This window comes from Panthera leo, chromosome C1 (genome assembly GCF_018350215.1).
Source record: "Panthera leo isolate Ple1 chromosome C1, P.leo_Ple1_pat1.1, whole genome shotgun sequence".
Lineage (NCBI taxonomy): Eukaryota > Metazoa > Chordata > Mammalia > Carnivora > Felidae > Panthera > Panthera leo.
Genome location: NC_056686.1, coordinates 6,166,727 through 6,188,854, shown reverse-complemented (window position 1 = coordinate 6,188,854; position 22,128 = coordinate 6,166,727). Strand labels below are relative to the sequence as shown.

The 22,128-nt window shown below is 41.2% G+C and overlaps 1 protein-coding gene across 4 annotated transcripts in view; it reads left to right on the top strand.

The window, feature by feature from the left end:
- Positions 1-958: 958 nt before the first annotated feature.
- The window catches only part of RERE (arginine-glutamic acid dipeptide repeats), a 423,275-nt gene continuing 402,105 nt past the window's right edge, over positions 959-22,128 (top strand). For 3 of the 4 annotated variants that reach the window (XM_042949978.1, XM_042949977.1, XM_042949975.1), the window contains exons 1-2: positions 959-1,468; positions 8,188-8,302. The gene's annotated coding sequence lies outside the window, so the exon portion shown is untranslated. The remainder of the gene's footprint in view (positions 1,469-8,187; positions 8,303-22,128) is intronic. The other variant, XM_042949976.1, reaches the window with a different exon arrangement.

Here is a 22,128-nt window from a genome sequence, read left to right as displayed (position 1 = left end):
ATTTCCAAACCCCTCATTCCTATAAATTATATTAACTAGAATATGAACATTTGGCCTGCCCCTCTCTCCCCTTACAGCACCGTAGACCCCGTGATTACCAGCCTTTCGGGAAGTGGGACAGAATACTATGCCTCTCAAAGAAAAAAAGGTGGTATTTGGATTTTTTGCGTGAAACTTACGGCATAGGGTTGTGCACACTGCTCTCTGTCTAAAATTCCCTCTGCGACTGGGGTTCTAGTCCCTTCTTTATTCCTTGATGAGACTTTCCACGCTTTTCATCTTTGCTATATTCTTTTCAAAGAAGCAGCGCGATCTGAGAATTTCGTTTTACTCTTTCTTAATCTTCTGCCACAGACTTATTTTGAAAACGTTCCTTCTCATCGGAATTTCGAAAGGGTCCTTAAAGCGAATCGCTGCAACCCGCTCCGTGTCCCCCGCCCCCCCGCCCCCTCCCCGCCCCGGCCCCGGGATAGGAGTCCGCGTCTGAAGTGGCTGAAAAGGCAAATTGTGACCCTGATAATAACGAGAGCAACGGGACCCTGGGCGGTCGGCCCGGGGGACCTGCCCGCGGCGCGCCGCGACCCCGGCAGCGCACAAAGACGCGCCCGGGTGGGGGGCCCAGCCCACCGCCAGGCCGCCGCCCGGAGCGCGCGCTCGAGCCCGGGCCCCGGCGTCGGCACCGCACAGCGCGGCCGCTCCCCTCCTTCTCTTCTGCTCTTTTTATTAGAAAGGAAAAAAAAGGAGAGAGGGAGAGAGGGAGGGAGAGAGAGAGAGAGAGACAGACAGAGACAGAGACAGAGAAAGAGATAAAACGCAAGAAGTCCCGCCCCTCCGCCCGCCCTCCGCTTTCCATTGGCCCGGCCTCCGCGCGCGTCACTTCCGGATGCGCCAATGGCGAGGCGCGATACTGCGAGGTGGGCCGGGCCCGAGCGCGGAGTGGGCGGCGGGTCGGTGCAGCAGCCCCGCCGCGGCTCGGCCACCATCGCCGAGGCGCCGCTGCTCCCACAGACGCTCGCGAGCCGCCCCCCGCGCTCCCAGCCTCCTCTTCCTCCCGCACGCCCGAGACGCTCGCCCGACTCGGGTCTCGCCCCCGCCTCCGCCTCCCCCGTGCTCTCCCCTCGCTCGCCTCCCACCTTGTCTCTGCCTCATTTTCTCTCCTAGTTGAGGAAAAAAAAAAAATCACCATCATCCTCAGGGAGCCCCTCGCCCTCAGAAAAACAAAACCAGACATGATCCTGGGCTCCCGCTCCTGAAGGACCGGCCGAGCGAGGAACAGGGAGCAAGTGGAGACCGCCCCCGAGGTCACGGGAGGGAAGCCCCTGCAGCCCCCGGCCCTGTCCCCGCGGCCGGCCCCCTCCTCGGCCCGAGCCCGGCGGCCCCCAGCCCCGCGGGCCTCCCGCCCCGTCCCCCACTTTCCCGGGAGCCGGCCGAACACACCTCCATTGATGGTGTAGCGCATCCGGGGAAGGTAAGTGTCCAAGTTGCCGGCGCGTGGCGGCCACCTTCTCTCCTGGCCCCTCGTCCTGGGCACGGACATGGGGTGGCAGGGGGCCGGCGTGGACGCCCGGGTCCGCCGGGAGCCGGGAAGGGCAGGCCGGCGTGCGAGCCGCGCGCGCCCGGTGGTGGTGGTGGTGGGGGGGTGGGGGGGCGGGCATAAAGGGCCGGGGACTTCTTCGGCCCTGTGCGGGCCAGGTCACTGTCCCACTCGTCTGCTGACCCCTGTTCTCTCTCTGCTGCTTATTCATGCTCTTGTTTGACTTGTCTGAGGTTAAACTGTTTCATGTGACTGAATTATTGGCCGAACTGGGGGTGGGGGGTAGTGGGGGAAAGGAAAGGAAGTCAGAGACCCACAGTGTACATTTCTTGAATGTTTGTGGATTTGGGGGTCTTGGGGGGAGGACTTTTCTTAAAGTATCATTTTCCCATTAGGGAGAGATTCCTTCTTTGTGTTCTAAATCTCCAGTTCTCTGTTCTGTGTGATTACTAGCCCAAAATCACTTGGAGCAGAATAGGATTCTTACTACCATGTTTGAGTTTTGCTCTGTGAAAGAGAGTGGCTTCTATTTTTATTTTTATTTTTTTTAAGGTTTTGGAAAGGAAGAGAGGTAGTTTTACATAGATTGTGAGTGTGTGTGTGTGTGTGCGCGCGTGTGTGTGCCTGTGTGTGCGCGGGGAGGGGGAAAGTATTGCAGGTTTCCTTTGAAACTGGTTGCTTGAGAAGTTGTTGAAAGGAAAACAAAATGATTCATTGTTGAATTGTCATTTTCCTCTGCCTCTTTTCCAAGGTTTGCTTACAATTTTTTCTGGATTACAGACTTCAAACATTGATTTAAGCAAAATGTGTCCTTGAGAAACTGGGTGCTTTAAATGTTTCAGTATGTGTTACTATTTTAAGGGACATTTAGAAAGTAGTTTTGTATGAATCCTGAAATAGCTTTCCCCAAAGCAAATTTTTTAAACCCAGAAAAGATAACTAGTAAAAGGGAAAGTTGGCGAATTGCAAAAAAAAAACAAACAAACATTTTCGTGGAACACAAATGAATGCATCCTATGTTTAGATAAGAAACAGTTTTGATAATTGCTTTCCATTTAAAGAGAGACCTTTTTGTCTGGTGTGCACTGGTTTCTTTAGTCTCAGTCTGTTGGGGGAGGGGAGACAGGATGGATCTATACAATAATAAAATCATCTTTGGGTAGCGATTTCCTTCCATGGATTTGCTTGCTGAGTTAATTCCCCCGTAAATCATAAACCAGTTTTGATTTTGATGGCCTGCATGGAGAGCTGGCTTCCAGCTCTCCCTGTTGTTGTTGAGGTCGAAGGGAAAAGAGGCAGAGGCAGACACACACACACACACACACACACACACACACACAATACCAGGCTGAGGGCTCATTGTTCTTCCATACACACATTCATTCTCTCTCTCCCATATTTGGGACTAGGTTTGCACAGACAAACACAGCTCTTTTTGGGAGAGAGGAGAGAAGATGGGGGAAGGGTGGACGCTTTTCTTTTTCAGCTTTCTTTCACCCATCTCTTGTCTGGGCTTTTTTTGCAACCTTGTAAGAGGCAGAAGAGTATATTAGAAACTAAAGGACACTCTCAAACATGTTCAGAGACTCCTCTTCTCCACCTGCCTTCTTTCCTTTGCATTTCTAGTTTCTGCCGCTCTTTCTTTTTTGTGTATGTAAAGATAAAATTCCTCTTTCTACGTCGTGGCCTTATAGTCTGCTTTCCTATTCCTCATTGCCCCTGACTTTGGTGAAGACAGTGATTTGTTCCGTTGACTCTTACTGTAGTGAATATGACCAGGGTCTTTTCTAGGTAGCAGTGGTGGATTGTTTCAGTTAAGATGACGAAAATTGTATTTGAGTGTCTGTGTGTTTTGACATATTAGTGGCCTGATGGTTGATAATCAGGTATGCCGGCTATGGAACTGTCATGTTTAGTTTTGTTTTGTAAATAGGGGTTATCAAAGAAGATCTGGTTTTTTCTTTGTGCGGAAGGGGGGGGGGGAGTGGTGTAGAGAGGCTTCCTTGAATACTGGACAAGGAATAGGATGACAGAGTCCACCTGGGTTAAAACCAGCTCTGGGCCAAGGATGGAGGTTGGTGTGAATACTGTGGGTTGCAGAATAGCACCTTCTACTGGTTAATTGCTTCCAAGGATCTTGACGAAGAGAACGGGGGAGGGGAGTAACGGCTGAGGCCTAATGATTTTCTTTTGAACGCAATTGTAGTGCCTTCCTGCAAATGCCACTTCCCTGAGCTGCTGATACAGATGCCCTTTGACTGGTACTGGTGCGTTGAGGCTTTATATGTTATTGGCTGAGTTATGACAATTTGTTCTATTATCATCAGTATTTACACATAGTGACTTCTAAGGACCCTTTTGAATTGATACTCTGATGAGAAATATAGTTTGTCTTGGAATATTAAACAAAATTTAAAGGGATTTATTTGGGTTCTTGGTGTTGGAAACTGTACATACACTAGCAGTCTTTAAAAAGTTTTCAGTATCTGGGCTCCTGGGTGGCTCAGTCGGTTGGGCGTCCTGACTTCGGCTCAGGTCATGATCTCCCGTGGGTTCAAGTCCCGCATTGGGCTCTGTGCTCACAGCTTGGAGCCTGGAGCCTGCTTTGGATTCTCTCTCTCTCTCTCTCTCTCTCTGCTCCTCCCCCGCTTGTGCTCTGTCTCTGTCTCTCTCAAAGATAAATAAAACATAAAAAAAAAAAGTTTTCAGTATTATTAGTAAAAAATCAAAAAGACCTGCTCTATAGAAAAGAAAAATCCTGGGGCGCCTGGGTGGCGCAGTCGGTTAAGCGTCCGACTTCAGCCAGGTCACGATCTCGCGGTCCGTGAGTTCGAGCCCCGCGTCAGGCTCTGGGCTGATGGCTCAGAGCCTGGAGCCTGTTTCTGATTCTGTGTCTCCCTCTCTCTCTGCCCCTCCCCCGTTCATGCTCTGTCTCTCTCTGTCCCAAAAATAAATAAAACACGTTGAAAAAAAAAAAATTAAAAAAAAAAAAAAAAGAAAAGAAAAATCCTTGCACTGGACCCAGGGGTTTTCTTCTGGTATTAAATGCAGTTGTGGGGTGAGATGGGGGGGAGAGGAACTCACTAAAATCAGCAGTTTTGCAGATGTCATAGTGTTGTGTTGCGATAATGTTGTTTTCAATTGTCGTATAAACAAATAAAATTAAGTCTGATAGGACGACTTATTCTATGAAATAGATTAAAAAAAAAAACACAGACAAGAGAAAATGTGAAATGAGCATGTGCACAGATTGACACAGAAGGCCAAATTCCTGCTTAAAGACTTCTAATCCAAGGTGTAGTTTCAGAGATAATTTGTTTGATAAATGCCTGGAAGGATTTTTATTATCACACATCCTACCCCATCTCAATTGTTTTAATGTAGTGAATTGCTAGAGAGAGAGGTTTGCAGAGGCAAGGGCGACAGCATAGAATAAACATCTTCTGTTCCAGACCGGCTGCTCTAAGGAATGTGATTTCTGATCCACTTTGCTTTCACAACTTAGAGTGTAACCCCTAAAGTTGTATATCTTTTACAGTGAAGTGTGAACAGTTCAAATGTATTATTTATTCAGTAGGAATAGAGTCTGGTCATTTCAATCCATTATATTCTCTGCCAGTGTTTTGTTGCAAGGTGACTAGAGTAATTCACAACAAAAAGGTTCACAACAAAAAGGTAGTCCAAATCAAGAAATAAATGTGCCAGAAATAAATTGTACAAGAAATAAATTGTACTTTTTCAATTTTGGCCTGGTGGCCAGTCAAAACATTTTAAAAAAGTGGCGCGGTAATTACTGTCAGGGCTTGCAACAATTATATGTACTGTTGAACAGAAACATGCCAGGTGCCTTAAACACACACATACAAGAATATGACCTATGCCCTTCTAAAACCAGTGCCTGTTGAAGATTATTATGGATTTAGTAAGCATTCATTACTTTTATTATTTAAAAAGTTTTTTTTTTTAATGTTTATTTATTTTTGAGAGGGACAGAGTGTGAGCAGGGGAGGGGCAGAGAGAGAGGGAGACACAGAATCCGAAGCAGGCTCCAGGCTCCGAGCTGTCACCAGCACAGAGCCCGACGCGGGGCTCAAACCCACAAACTGTGAGATCGTGACCTGAGCCAAAGTCAGACACTTAACTGACTGAGCCACCCAGGCGCCTCCACTCATTACTTTTAAAATTAGTTTTGAATCTTTAACATCTTGCTCAAATCTCAGTAATCAAACATTCAAGTAGTAAAATAAGTTGTGTATACTGAATTCTTCTGGGAATGCTGTGCTTTCCTACTAACTGCTTTTGGCAGCTTCTTTTGCAGTTGATTTAAAGGCTAAGATAGCAGAAAATTCAGATGTTTAGAGTCATTAGTGTAACATAGCTGTGAACTTCGTTACACACACATACACACCCTGAAACATTACACTATTGTTTTACATATTCACTTTCTGATAACACTGTGCTCTAGCTGATCATAGAGTTTTTCAACAACTAGGAATTCCTCTTGAATCATATTTAAGTGATTGTTAATTATTAGTAGTATCTTGGTGATTATTCCAAATTTGTAGCTTGCTTGTCCTGTTTAAGTGTGATTTTGGTGTGCCTGTTGGCTTGTGCTTGGTTTCTTGTCTGACAGTTCTAGTGTTTTTTAAAATAGTGAGGAAAAATGAGCATTTATGTATTAGGAAATGGTTAATATTGCTTAAGCCATTTTAGTGAACATTTGACCACAAATAACTCAGACATGCTCAAATACTAAATATATTTACTAGGGGGTGCCTGGGTGGCTCAGTTGGTCGAGCGTGTGACTTCGGCTCAGGTCATGATCTTGCATTTCGTGAGTTCAAGCCCCGCGTCGGGCTCTGTGCTGACAGCTCAGAGCCTTGAACCTGCTTCGGATTCTGTGTCTCCCTCTCTCTGCCCCTTCCCTGCTCATGCTCTGTCTCTCTCTCTCAAAAATGGATAAATGTTAAAAAAAAAAAAAAAAAAAAAAAAAAAAATATATATATATATATATATATATATATATATTTACTAGAATGAGGTTTTGGTTGGAATTGTGATTTGCATAATTAACCTGTAATATATAAGTAATATATTACTTACAGTAAGTAATGTAAGATATGCCATGTGTCTGTATATTAGGTAACTAGGTCAGATAGGACTGCTAATGTAATAGGTTTTTTTGTAAAGCGACCCATTTGTGTTAGTGTAAAATTGTTTTCATTTGGTAAACTTTACCAGTGTGTCAACGACTGTAAGCAGTATAATTAATTGTGAAATATTTCCTTAAGTGGTTACGTTACAAAATGAAAAGACTTCTTTTTTTTTTTTTTTTTTTTTTTTTTACAAAATGAAAAGACTTCTAATTCATAGACCACTTGGTATTTGAAGAATCCTCACAGCCTGTTTTGTCTTGGGCTTTGGCATCGGAAGTTGAAGTTACTGGCCATGCCCTAATTAAAACTGGTAATACATGTGATTTGCAAGGGTTTTGATTAGGCTTATTTGGTTGTAAGGAACAAAAAATCTTCCAAGTCATTTCACGTATGGGAGAAAAGAGGAACAGAAATGGACACCTAGAGAGTCAGGCTTCACAGAAGAACAAGAAGCCCAGGTTCTGATGGGCCTCATGGATGCTGGAATACTGTTAGGGATAAGGATGCTGCCTAGCTTTAGCGACCAGATTACCTTGTTGCCTCCTCAGCAGGAAGGGTTTGTTGAGCCATACCCTAGTGCCTGGGCTGTGTATGGTTGTGCAGGCTATGTGTAGCATAAGGACACCACTCTAAAGGGGACAGTATTTACTTTGTGGGCCTGTACTAATCTGAAAGAGAGCTTTGAGCAAGCCTGGCCTTGCAGCATCTCGAGACAGAGTCTTGGAACAGCGGGGGAGAGCCCTTCATACAAAAACCTATTCTAGCACACTTGGACACACACATACTCAGCCAGGTGCTGTGAGTATGCACGTATACATTCATTCACACCTATACATGTTTACCAGGCTCCCAGAGGTCGGATTCCTGACCCTGTTGCTTCTGGGGGTGGGGAGCAGGGTAGGTAGACTGGTGGTAGCCCTTTGTTGCTTGTGGGGTGAATGTGCTTTGGGGGTAGTGTGAGCAGGTGAGAATGTGGGCATGTGTCTGCATGTATGGATTCGGACCAGCTGCCTGGGGAGGCTCTCGAAACCCTTTTCCTCCCTAGGTAGAATCTGGTTGCACTGGGGAGGTGTATCCACACCACAAAAGTTTTACTTGATTCCGAATGAGATGCAAAGGCTCCCGCCACTGATTTAAAAGATGTTTGGTGAAAACATTCTTCAGGTGGATTTAAACTGGATGCGCCTTATTAAACCCAGTGTTGATGTTCCCTTGCTCATCAGTCCTCTTTCCCTCCCCTCTTTATGTTTCTGTGAGCCTGCTCTCTCTGGTTGGGCCACCACATAAAGTTGTTCAGGTTGGATAGTAATATACTAACTTAACTTTTTTAACGGAAGGAAGGTATTCTGCACAAGACACTAAACAGCCAGGGCTGGCCCACCGAATCCTCTGCTATTCGCTCAGCCGTTTTTATCTCTGGTTTCTTTGTGTCTTTATGCCTCTGCTTCTGCTTCCACTACTAAGGACTTCTTCTATATTTCATTAACGTTTCTCAAGAGAGAAGATCTGCTAAGACTGTTGGTTAAGCGTTTGGAGCCAGACCGCTTCTTAAGCTACCTACCAGCCCCCCAGATGGCAGGCTGCTCACCTGTTCAAGCCAGCTCTCATTGAGGTACACAGTAGGAGCCGAGGGAATGGGAGGTATTCGGAGCCAAGGCCTGTGGAAGGGAATTTTTTCTACTGTTATATCCTCTCATATTTTTCCCATCTTTATTTTCCCTGACATCTGGTATGGCTGTTGTTGCTTTTGATAGCTTATCCAACAGTTTATGTTGCTTTAAGAAACTACATAGTCATAAATGGTAGTCATTTAAAATCTCTTTTTTAGGTGAGATCATTTTATTACATATGTCTTGTTACATTTTTCCTGTGAATCTACCTACCTACCTGGTCTATCTTCCTGCCTACCCAAGTCCTTGTTTCCCAAACTTTATTCATGGCATACTAATATGCTGCAAATATTTTAAGTGTTCTGAGGTCAAGTAAATTTATAATGCACATTATTGATACCTTAAAGGCTCAGAAATATCCTATAGTTTACAGGTTTTTTTTTTTTTTTTCTTTTAACTTGTTTGTTTGTTTAGTTTGTTGGTTTTCTTTGCTTCCCCAAAGAATACTTATGGGCTTCTTATGGAAACTAATATTCTAAAGAACGATTTGAGAAACACATGTAAAAGTAATCCTTTCTTAATCAGGTGGCTTGCACTTTTCTCCTTAATAATGAAGAAGTAATTTCTGGGTGATACTGTTATATAACTTTGCTGCTCTGTACTGTTTCTGTTCAAGCAAGCTTTGCATTCCAGTACTTCCAAGGGTACAAAATGACTGCTTTTTCCACCTTATACATAATGTCATTCTGGAGGTGTTTTTTTTTTTTTTTTTCTTTTTTTTTTTTTAATGTAATCTCTCCACCCAGCGTGGGGATTGAACTCATGACCCTCCAGATCAAGAGTCATATGCTCTACTGACAGAGCCAGCCAGGTGCCCATTCTGGAGTTAAGATTGTTGTATCTCTAATTTCTTATTCCAGCTTTAAGTCAGATCAGTCAAATTAATATTTTCTTTTTCACCCCACTCCACTAGTTCTGCTCTTATTTAGGGTTTAATCACTTCTTTTTTGGACACCTGTAGTATGTAAGCACTGGCAAGAATCTTTCAGCAAATATTAAAAAAATATCCCAAGTACTTGACTGTGTAGTTTTTTGAGGTAAGCCTTATAGGCATGTAAAGATGAATAGAACAGCCTTCTAGAAATTACTGTCCGTACTGGCTATATACACATAACTGTAGAAGATAAACATAAGTGTTTTAGAGACACAAAACGCCATGGGGTTGTATTAGTTACGTACTGCTGCATAAAAAATTACCTCAAGACTTGGTGACAACACGGTAAATATGATCTTATAGTTTCTGTGGTCATTTGTTTGGGAGGGGCTTAGCTGGGTGGTTCTGGCTTCAGGTCTCTCTTGAGGTTGCAGTCAAGGTGTCAGCCGGGGCTGTGGTCATCTGAAGGCTTGACTGGGGCTGGAAGGTCTGCTTCCAGATGGCTCACTCAGTTGGCTGTGGGCAGAAGGTCTCATTTGCTTGCCACATGGACCTCTCTGTGTGGTTACCTGAGTGACCTCATGACATTGCATTTGGCTTCCCCCGGAAGGAGCGATCAGAGAGAGAGAGAGAGAGAGAGAGAGAGAGAAAGAGGAAGCAAAGAGGAATCTTTAATGCCTTTTCTGACCTACTCTCAGAAGTCATACACCATCACCTCCATCATATTCTGTTAGTTAAAATCAAGTCACTAAGTCCAGCCCATGTGCAAAGGGAAGGGAGTTTAGCTCCACCTCTTGAAGGGAGGAGTATCAAAGAGTTTGTAGATTTATTTAGAAACCACTGCAGGGGTTCAAAGGAGAGAAATCTAGAAGATTTAAAAAATGTTTTCCCCTTTGATTATCTTCAAGCAACGCTTTACTTTAACTAGAGAATAGTTGCTGGTTCTTAGAGGAGAGTGGCGTGATCATAACCTCATGTTATTCATCTTCTACTCTTGTTAAGGTATCACTTATTCCTTACCCTTTTCCTGTTGTTCTTACATCAGATTTAATCTCTTTCAAATTTTTTTTTATATCTATTTTTGAGAGAAAGAGCACAAATTGGGGAGGGGCAGAGAGAGAATGAAACACAGAATCCCGAAGCAGGCTCCAGGTTCTGAGCTGTCAGCACAGAGTCTAACGCGGGGCTCAAACTCACTGGCTGCGAGATCACGACCTAAGCCAAAGTCGGACAGTTAACCAACTGAGCCACCCTTGTGCCCCAGATTTAATCTAAATTAAAACTGTGGTTAGGACACCTGCCTTAGAATTTTTTTGGTTTGGCCACTCTGATTTCCTACCAGTTAAGTACCTTTTCTTCAGTTCTATACTTCCTCCTCATTTTATCACTTCATTTTGGTGGGGGGGGGGGGGCTCCATTGAGGCATTTTATTTGCCTGTATGTGTTACATCCCGAGAAAAAGAATCCAAGATTTTCGCTCCTGTGTGTTTTTGTCTTGTTTCTGCAAGGCCCGTGTTGCCAGCTGAGGTTGTCAGTTCATTGAAACCAAACTCATGGGACAGGAGCAGGTTATTCTGCCATTTTTTCTAGATCTTTGAGTTGCGCATCAAAGCTGGGACTGATCATCCACATGTGTTTAACCTGCCTGTGAGGTTCACAGTAGTTTTCCCGGATCTGTGAACATCAGTGATTTCAAATTCACCAATGTAACCATGCTTCATCATTATAGTTAGAAACTGGATGATGGGGGCACCTGGGTGCTCAGTCAGTTAAGCGTCTGACTCTTGATTTCAGCTCAGGTCATGATCTCAGGGTTGTGAGATCAAGCCCTGTGTTGGGCTCTGTGTTGAGCGTGGGGCCTACTTAAGATTCTCTCTCTCCTTCTATCTCTGCCCCTCTCCTGCTTGTACACACTCTCTCTCTTAAAAAAAAAAAAAAAAAAAAAAAGACATAAACAAACCAGTGACTTTGGAACATGGCCTAATAACATGGCATTTGCCTCTCTTTTTGGCATTGGTGATGCTCTTGAGAGCATGAGCCAGGACATTCATGTGCACCATTATGGCAGCATTGAAAGATGGTGGAAAGAGACTCCTATCTTGTGTTAATATTTATTACTTGCATTTGTATCTTAGTATTAATTATGTCTTTTCCATTAGATTGAAAACCCCTTGAAGTCAGAAAGTTTTCCTGTAACTACACCAGTGTGTATGCTCAAATGTGGAATTAAATGTATTCTAAAAGACGCAGTTAATTGTATCTAAGATGTTATCAGTAGTAAGATGCCATTATTTCATGTATGGCTAAGAATGAAAAAAATGCTAACAATTTAACTTATACAGTTAACAGTTTAACTGTAGGACCTGCCTCAGTTCCAGTGCTGTACAAATGGAAAACGTCATGCATCTTGAAATCATTGAACGATGGTCATATATTTAGGCCATCATTCTTTTCACAGCTTTATATCCTGGAAAACATTCTTTAAGATAGATCTTAAAGCAGATTATTTTCTCTCATAGGAACAGTGTGATAGGTGGTGTTCTTGTGTAAACATTTAGCGTGAAAAACTTAGATATGACCAAGAGTACAATAAAAACAGATGCTACCGTAAACCTATAGTCATTATAGTTGAATTATGATCCAGTTCCCATAGAGTAGGTATAACTGTTATATATTTTGATTTGTAATATGCTGTATTTTTTGTATATATAACATACAAAAATAGTTAGCACCCTACTGCATCATTAGTTTGGCCTAAAATGTCAACTTATTTTTTTTTTTAAGATTTTATTTTTTTATGTAATCTCCACCTGCAATGTGGGGCTCAAACTCATGACCTCAAGATCGAGAGTCTCATGTTCTACCGGTTGAACAAGCCAGATGCCCCTAAAGTGTCAACTTTTATATATTTAATATTTAAATATTGCTGTTTCTCATGGTTCTGTTCAATTTCTCCTTCAGCATTGTTTTCCAGAGTGACCTCGTTCTACCTAGTATGTCCAGTCTGCAAGTTTATAAATCTAGCCCTAATCTCTTTCCTGAGATCCACATCTGTGTTGCCCTCGGTCTCCTTGGATGTCTTTTGGTCTCCCATCCAAGTACTAACCAGGCCCGACCCTGCTTAGCTTCTGAGATCAGACGAGATTGGGCGCATTCAGGGTGGTATGGCCGTAGACTTGGATGTCTTTTGGGTACTGAGCCTCAAAATTTACCAGTCTGTATTTGATCACTCTTAACCATTATACTGTTTATTTTTATTTGAGAGGGAGAAAGAGAGAGACTGTGCAAGCAGGGGAGAGGGGTGGTGGCGGCTGGGGGAGAGATTCTTAAGCAGGCTCCATGCTCAGCGTGGAACCTGATGTGGGGCTAGGTCACAAGACCCTGGGATTATGACCTGAGCTGAAATCAAGAGTTGGATGCTCAACTGACAGAACCACCTAGGCACCCCTTATCATACTGTTTAACAAAATAGTTAAGAGAACGCTAGACTCAATCCCCAGTCTGCTGCTTAATAACACTATGGCTTTAGGCAAGTTACTTACCTCTCTGGGTCTCGGTTCCCTCATCTGTAAGATGAGAGATAATAGTACTCATCTCACAAGTTTGTTATGAGGACCAAAGTAATTAATACATATAAGTTGCTTAAAATGTCCCTGGAAAATAGTAAGTACTCAATAAATATTAGCCTTTAAAAATTATTATTACTGTTATCATTGTCATTTAGAAATCTAACTTCCACTGTGTTTGCTTTCTTAGTTATCTGCAATACTCAACAACCAGGAGATACATAGGAGCAGTGGGTCAACTCTAGAGGGTTCAAATGACTTCTGAGTTGCCAACCAAACTTTTATTATTTCTTGGATATAGGAAATGCTGCAGAATTGTACATGATTAAATACCAAGAGAATGACACCATAGAGTAATGGTGAGGTTTGGGCTATTAATGAATGATCAGAATATGATAGCTCAGTTGGTTCTCTTCCTGGTGATGTTCCTGAAGGAGATTTACATGAGTAGAACAATGGCAAGTGGGAAATTTAAAGTATTATTATTAATTGGGTTTTTGGCCAAAATACCCACGTGGAGCTGTCTGCTATCCTGGGTTGTAGCCTATTGCTTAAGCTTGAGGCCAAGGCATGGGATCTCCCTTTGTCCTAAATCCCACTATCTTACTACTGCTACAGAAAACCCAAACATCAGCCTTTTGAGCGTGTGTGAGAGAAATGAGCATAGAGCAAGATAGTGTGGATCGTCATATATGTGTGTCAGTCATATGTGTGTCACGTTTAATTGGCATTTAATCCTCAAATCAGTAAACGAGTCCGATCAGTGTTTTGGACTCTGACCCAATCAGCTGAGCAGTCCATTCTCTCAGGGAGGTTCAAGAAGGTAGGGGATGGAGAGAGCGAGCGAGTGAGGAATCTTGTTGGTCCAGCTTCAGCTCTGTAGTGAGCTTGGTTTAATGGCCTGTGAGGAATAACTAAATATGGTTGGCCATCTGTCTAGCAGCCCTACATTATGACTTATTTTTTTTTTAGGACATTCTCTGGAAGCTAGGGGGAACTGCAAAGTGTTGTTTAAATTTAAGGATAAGGTTACTCTTTGACAGGAAATTAAGGAGAAATATTATGTGAAAATAAGATTTGCCATTTGGAAAAGTGGTCTACCATTAATGATAGCTCCTATAGCATTTTGGTAATAAGCTGATTTTAATTTTGGTAACAGGAGTATAATCTTTGAGGAATATAATTATATATGATTATGTTAGTAGAGCAGAGCTGAAGCCTAATCATATTATACTCAGTCTGAGACAAGAACATGATAGCAGAAGGGGGATAATTAACTTGGAGGCTGGAAGAGAGGTATCCGGAGTGTTGCCCTCAGATTCTGCAACCTCAGGTTCATTGCTGTCTCGTCAACTCTAGGAGGGCACAGGCCACATCTGCTTTGGTCTCCTCCACATCCTTTGCATCCAGCATGTGACGAATGTAGCAGACATTCACTCGTCAAGTGAATGATTGGATAATATAATTATATAGTTTATCGAGGTCGATGATGCAGGAGATTTGTCTTAATTTCCTGACCCCAAGGAATATTCTGGAAGCTGTTTTTTTTTTTTTTTTTCAAGTAGGCTCCACACCCAGTGTGGGGCTTAAATTCATGACCCTGGGATCAAGGGTAGCACGCTCTACTGACTGAACCAGCAAGGTGCCCCAGGAAGCTGATTTTTAGACAGATTCTTTCTTTTTTTGTTTATTTATTTATTTGTTTTGTGAGAGAGAGAGAGAGAGAGAGAGAGAGGGAGAGAGAATATCAAGCAGGCTCTGCACTGTTAGCAGAAAGCCTAACGTGGGGCTCGAGCTCATGAACTGTGAGATTATGACATGAGCTGAAATCAAGTGTCCTACACTTAACCAACTGAGCTACCCAGGTGCCCCTTGGAAACATTCTTTTTTTTTTTTCTTTTTTTTTTTTAATTATTTTTGAGAGAGAGAGAAAATGCATGTGAGCTCTTGTGAGCAGGGAGGGGCAGAGAGAAAGGGAGACAGAATATTCAAAACAGGCTCCATGCTTTCAGTGCAGAGCCTGATGTGGGGCTCAAACTCACAAACTGTGAGATCATGACCTGAGCCGAAGTTGGACGCTTAACTCACTGAGCCACCCAGGCGCTCTACACTCTTCAATATTTTTTATAAGAAAACCATCTGCTGGGGGTCCTGGCTGGCTCAGTTGGTAGAGCATGTGACTCTTGATCTTGGGGTCGTGAGTTTAAGCCCCACGTTGGGTGTAGAGGTTACATAAAAATGTTTAAAAAGATACCGTCTACTACAGTGAGTTCATTATTCAGTATAGAATTGTCACTAAACTTTTTTTGATCTAATGATGGCTTCAGATTTTTATTGCTAAGTAAATTTTCTAACAAGACGAATTGGATTCTTTCTGATTTGAACATTGTGATTTTTGTAGCATAATCTGCCTTTTCTTTAATGTGATTCATTATTGTAGGAATATTGACTGATATTTCCCAAGTTTTTATACACTAAATGTGATTAAAGACCTCTTGGAAACATTTAATTCCTACCGTTTATAAATTAGAAAAATGTGCATACATCTTGTTGCTATTATATTGAGAAATGCTATTATGAACACTTTATTAATATTCCTTAAGATATTTAGCTTTACAAAACATCTACATTCTTTTTAAATATTTTATTTGTAATGGCTTAGCACCTTTTTCATAGCATAGTGAGAATTTTAAAGTCTTTACAGAACCCTTCAGCAGTTTTTACACTATGGAAAAACTTGAATAACTTGGTTGGTAGGTATGCTTGAAAGAGTGTGCTTTTCCTGATAGTGAACACCGGCTTTTCCTCCCACAGCTCGGGGTGACTTTATTTTTGCAAGTTAGAGGACACAGTTTATTTTTCCATCTGTTGATTGTCATGTTTTATTTGCCCCAGCATGCAAGTACACTGTATGTAATTGTGTAATCATCATAAATGAATTTACTTTGAAATGTTATTTACAAATTATTTCTGTCACCTTAGACCCAAAGTTAAGAATGTTGTTATGAAGTTGTTGTGTCTAAGGACTTCTTGAAACCCTGTGTAAGAAATTGATCTTAACGGGTGCCTGGCTGGTTCAAGTTGGTGGAACGTGCCATTCTTGATCTCGGGGTTATAGGTTTGAGCCCCGCATTGGGTGTAGAGTTTACTTAAAAGAAGATCTTAAAAAAAAAAAAGTTGATCATAGTGGTTGCCTTTTAAGGAGGCATTCTAGGGCACTGGGGAGGGGGATAGAGAGGGATCTCTTACTGTTTGTTGTATATAACTATTACCTAATTTAAAAAATTGGGAAAACCTGTGCTTTTTATTTTTAGACTCTTGCCATTTTCTTATATGCGTTAGTGAAATACCAGTTTAATTTATGTATGAAATGCGGCATACATAATGACCTAGACACATAGGTGCCCTTGATGAATTTTCTCACTAATAGGAATAAGGCATGTATGCTGTTGAGTACTTGATAGAGGAAAGTGCCTCAAGAGGTGATGGTACTATGGTTTAAGAAGGAGAATTAGCTCTGGCAGGGGGCATTAGGGAAGATTTGGTGTAGGAGGAGGTGTTTAACCTGTGTTTTGAAGGATTGGCAGGATTTGGACATGTGATAAGTAGCTAAGAGGATTTCAGGCAGGAAATTGCATGGAGCAAAGGCACCGAGGCTGGAAAGATGGGAAATGGGGAGTACTTTTGCTGCTTCTATGATGAGGATTATGAAATTGTGTTTCGATTTCCTTTTTTTAAAAAAAATTCTTTTAAAATGTCCTGTAGCAGATGCAGGCATACGTAGTTCTTTCAACTCAGGTGATTTATATTTGAAGCTGTTATTGGTAGTAGCTGCTCAGACCAAGATGTAAGAGGATTTTGGAGAGGAGTCCTTCGGGCTGATTTCTTGGAGGAAGAACAGACTGGTTTGGCTGGAACCATGAAGCACCTGAAAGACAGGTTAGGGTCGTAGCATGGAGAGATTTAACCAGGGGAAGGCTTCATTTTGAGAGCCTGATTTATTCAAGTTAAATACAAATTGTAATTGTATAATTAATTTACACTCATTGTAATCACATTTATATAGTTCAAAAAGAGTAATGCGTACTCCCTCAGTATTCTTCTAGACAGTTTTTATGCACACGTAAGCACATGTTACACACTATACATACTGTCGTAAATTTTGCTTCTTTATTTAGTATTTCAAGCACATACTTTTCAAGTCAATACCTGTAATTATACCTCAGGTCTTTTTTTTTTTTTTTTTTTTTTTTAAACTGCATAGTGGGATATTGTGTGGATGTACACTTTAATTTCCCATTGATGGACACTTAAATTGGTCCTGATTTTTTTTTTTTTTTAAATCCTTGTTCCTGTACAGTTGTATAGGTATATCTGTAGTGTAAATTCTCGGAAGTGAATAAATAGGTATGTACATTTTTAATTTTGAGAGCTGTTGATAAATTGCCCTCCCGGATATGCCGGTGTGCACAAGGAGTATTTTATGGTTTGGTTTCCTTATTTTCTCACCAGCCCTGGATATTATGAAAGTTCTTAATCTGTGCTAATCTGATAAGTGAAAAATGTACAGTATCTTATTTTAATTTGCATTTCTTTGATGATATTCTTGTATATCAAATTTTAAAGTACACATTTTAAGAAAAGTTTATATTTATTTACGTATTCTCTTCACCCAACGTTGGGCTCCAACTCATGACCCTGAGATCAAGAGCCCCATGCTTTTCCAACTTGAGCCAGCCAGGTGCCCCTAAAATACACATTTTTGGTCTCTCAGTGATAGAGCCAGGTGGTTTATGTTATATGGAGAACTTCTTTCTAAGTAACATTTACTTGTTTTAAAAATAACAGCTTTATTGAGATATAACTTCCATTCCATAAAGTTTACCCTTTTAGAGTGTACACTTCGTAGTTTTAGTCATTTATCTTAAAATTGAGTGTCAACCATTTCTTTATTATTTGTAGTAAGTAAAGCTGAACTTGAGGTCTTTTCTTTCTTTCCAAGTTCATGAGTATATTAGGCCCAAAATATGAAATGGGAAACGCAACTTTTCTGGTTATTTTTCCAGTCTGTAGGCCTCTCTTTTGGGGAAGTGCAGTCGTGCTAGTTGGGTTCTGAAATGGAATTACTCATGACAACTGTTTTGGAATCTCAGGGCTGTGGTACTGGATGAGGAGCGATTTCTTTTAAATAACTTGTAGCTGAAACTGATTTCTAACTGCTAGAGGTGACTTTTTCTGGAAATTTTTAAAAATGCGAAATCTGATACGAAAAAAGCTTCTGAGATAAGAAGATTTTAACACTCTGGTAATTGTTTAAAATTTGTAAGTCTTTTTTTTTTTTTTTTTTTTAGATGGGTGATTCAACTCCTTGGTAGTTACTCTGGTCATTTTTTATTTCAGATTTTTTTAAACATATATTAACGTGTGTGCGGGCGCATATGTGTTTTTGATACAGTGATTACATTGCTTCACTTTAAGAACACTATGATCTGGCCTATATGTGTTCCTGGTTATAATTAACACAGATATTTTAGTGTGGAGAAAAGCATATTGGTCATTTGTTAGGCTGATTTTTTTGAGGAAAGCTTTTCTGTCTCCTAGCATGGCTCTCATCTAATCCGGTCCCAGGCAGCTCCTGTCCAAGGACACCTATAGCACAGTAGCCCTTGTTATTGGCTGAGTCTGGGACCCTCATCAGAATGGTCGTTCGACTTGGGAAAATGTGTTGATGCAGGCTTATGGCAGATGGTTTTCTATTGGTTTTGATAAAATTGAATGGATCATTCTTTTCTTTTGACTTTATAAAGTAATACTATAAACATTTAGTTTCCTATTCTTTTTAGTAAAAATATCCTTAAAAATGTGATTCTCTGCATTTTAACCCCCTCATTTTTTATTATTTCTCCATCTTTTTATGCTTCTTCTATTTGGAAAGTTATTTTTGGTTAGTTTGGTTTTAGTCTTTTAAATTAAAATGTCTTCTCTTTTTCCCCCTTGGCATCTCTTTTCTTGTTACTAATTTTTTCATGTTTTAGGATTTTTTTCCCTACCGTAAAGTCCCTTGGCCTTTGGGTTGCAGCTTTGATTAAAGTGGATTTTTTCTTGGGCTTTTAATTAGATTTTCTTTTTCTTTAGCTCTTCATATGGAGATTGAGGCTGATGCTGACTGACACGTGGGTCAGTGGCATGATTACTTAGGATGAGACTAATGTGAACATTGAGTGGCTTGAACACAGTGTTCAGCATAGCTTGTGGGTGTTTCCATTTCTGCTGGAGGGCTATTTCCTGACTTAGAAGCACTGTCCTTAAAAAAAAAAGCACTGTCCTAAAATAAAAATAAATAAAATTCTTGGTTACTATGTTCATTGAAATCAAGGTGAGACATGAGAACTGGGTGACCTGTGGAAAACGACGTCTGTAAGTCCAGAAACAATGTTTTGCTCAGAGACGGGATGTTGATTTGATAGGAGAGAGTAAGGGTCTTTTAAGCACACTGTGTATGTGCTGTGTCATTCATGATTTTTCTTGCTTCACCAAAAATATCCTGAACCATGATAGCCTATGAGCATTATAAATAAGCTTGATGTATGTCTTCTAGTTAGCGGGAGAAGACCTGGGCCCCGATTCCACCTGTGCCGTGGACCCCGTGTATGATGAATTGCCCTGCCTCCCTAGCTCTTGGATGGCGACGGTGGTTACATACACTGAGATGAAAAAATAGATATGGAAATACTTTGAGAATGTAAATGTACTCTATAAATCTAAAGTACGTTAGTTTCCTTTTTCTTTCCCAGGAACTCAGGGCTCTTGGAGCCCACAATCTTTCCTTAATCTAGCAGTATTTATTTTCTGTAATGTTGCCAAGAGAAGTCTCCTGTCATCTTGATGTTTTTCTTGTGCCAGCACTACATGCAGATGTATTTGTTCCAAATATTTTTATGTAGGGACTACTAACTGTGCGGTAAGTGTTCAGCTGTAGTAGAGAACTACTGTTTTTAGGTGTTTTATCCTAAAATAAATACTTTTGTTTGCATTTTATGACAAGAGACATCAAAAAGACATTTTATGAGTGTGATAATACGTTGCCTTTTCTTTTTTTAACAAACTCCGCAATTTTTTAAATCCCAGAAATCTGTAAATATGCTTTTCTGTGGTGAATACAATGCGGATGGCGTCAATAGGTTGTTTGAGTTCGGAAAGGGAGCAGGTATTCGGTTTTCCTGCCACCTTAATCGCAGGCCTGTGAACTTTTAATATAAAGATTCAGAAAGAGCTAGAGTTAGGTTGTAGCCCCTGAAATGTCTTAAACCATTTTCTCTCTCAAGTTGCTTATTCCAGTCCAATTGTTCAGGAAAGAAGCTCTGAAGCTTTTTTGCTTGGGAGTCAGAGGTTAATTTGTAATTAAAACGGTTAACATTGGTTGTAATATCGGTCCCTCTTTGGGGAGGGGGGTGGACGGAGACTGTCCTGAATCAGGGGAGAGTTGTCTGGTTAAGTCTCTTCTCTAGGTGCTCATATAATTCGTTTTCTCATTTGGTTTGTATGTTTGGGGTAATTTCGCCTTTTAAGAAAGTGGCCATATTTTTGTCACTCCCTGAGAAGAGTATGAGTGCTGTCAAATTTCTTGCATCCCCGAAGTCCATTTTGCTTGTACGTAGTCATACGGTTTCTAGGATGCCATTTGCAAGCCATGCTGATGCGGGGCTGGCTTTGAAATCCAAGGCATCTTTTGAGTATCAAAGGACTGTAGGAGATGGGTAATGTTAAGGTTGCAAAATTCTTGCAGAGTACCACATGCCGTTGATATGCTTACTGTCGTGATTTATGATCCTCGGAAATTTAGCCTTTGATACAGCTGTCATCAAGGTGGGCCTCAGCTCTGTCTGTGCATTGCTCCGAAGTGATTCACTTTACGCTCCCGGTATAAAAATAGACCCCTGCTTCCCTGATGGATCACCCTCCCCCCAAGAGCTTCTGTAAACCTTCTTAAAATTGAGAGAAAATACGTGTAAGACACCACTAAAAAGAATCTCACCTCTGGGGTAAGTGTTAGAGATTTGAATGTTGCTAAAGCACCAAGGAGGGAGGGGTTTGACCTATTTTGAGCTCATCTGTGACACTTGTTTAGAAACCTCCAATGACACTGAGTTGGCACAGCTCATTTCTGAGGTTTGGTTTTTAACTTTAGGTTCAGTGACAGTCATCTCTTCATTTACAAGGTGATTGTCTAGGAGTAACTGGGCCCCCATGGTACCATGTCACAATCACTGTAGGACCCATTTACAGAGATGACCTATGGAGGGTTTTAGCCTCCTGCTCATCGTATTACCTTAAAAAGGAACCGTGGCCATTTGATGTAATTTTGGCCACAAGACCTGTTGTTTGAATTACATGGAATTAGAAGTCAGTATTTGAAGTTCTGTTTCATTGGATGTTATAAGAGGGTCCATAAGAATAATGGATGACTATGAAGTTTTAGCCTAGTGCATAGCTAAAAGTATATTTCAGAGATGAGGTAAACCTGTCATGCTTGTGACTACCTGGTTTCTGCTGTGAATTATTGAGCTGATGTTTGTTTTTACTGTGTTATTTAAAATTTTTTTTAATGTTTATTTTTGAGAGAGAGCAGGGTAGGGAGGGGCAGAGAAAGAGGGGGAAAGAGGATCCAAAGTGGGCTCCACACTGACAGCAGCAAGCCTGATGTGGGGCTCAAACCCATGAACTATGATGAGATCATGACCTGAGCTCAGCCAGCTGAGCCACCTAGGTGCCCCAAACTGACGTTTGTTTTTAGATGCATGGAAAAAGCTATACGCTTGGTACTCTTTCAATTATATAAACTTAATTGGTTATAAAAATGTTACTTGGACTTCATTAAGTGAAGAAGGCTCTCTTCTAATTTATCTTTTTTCTGTGAAGCTTCACCTGTTCTGTTGATGATAAATTCTGAAAGAGCATTGTTCTAAGTTTATAGTGATGATGTACTTTATTTGTCCTTAAATGATTTCTGACAGAGCTTTTTTCCTTTGTATTTTCTGTTTTGCTTGAGTTTTAGAGAATTGTAGTTTGAAACTAATGTCTTTTTCTTCTCAAATACAGTATGCTTCCTTTTCTTCTCTTACAGTTTTTGTGTGTGTCTAAGAGCGATGTGTGTAATTTGGAAAAAAAAAAAAAAAGATCTTGAAAGAGTCATACTTTCCATGTACCTATACTAATCATGAAAAGGAAAACTCAGTCATTTTTCTAAAATGATAGACACAGTGATTAATAAGATCGACATAATGATATTTATAAAAATGGTCTGTAAATTCAGGCTTAGCTTCTGTGC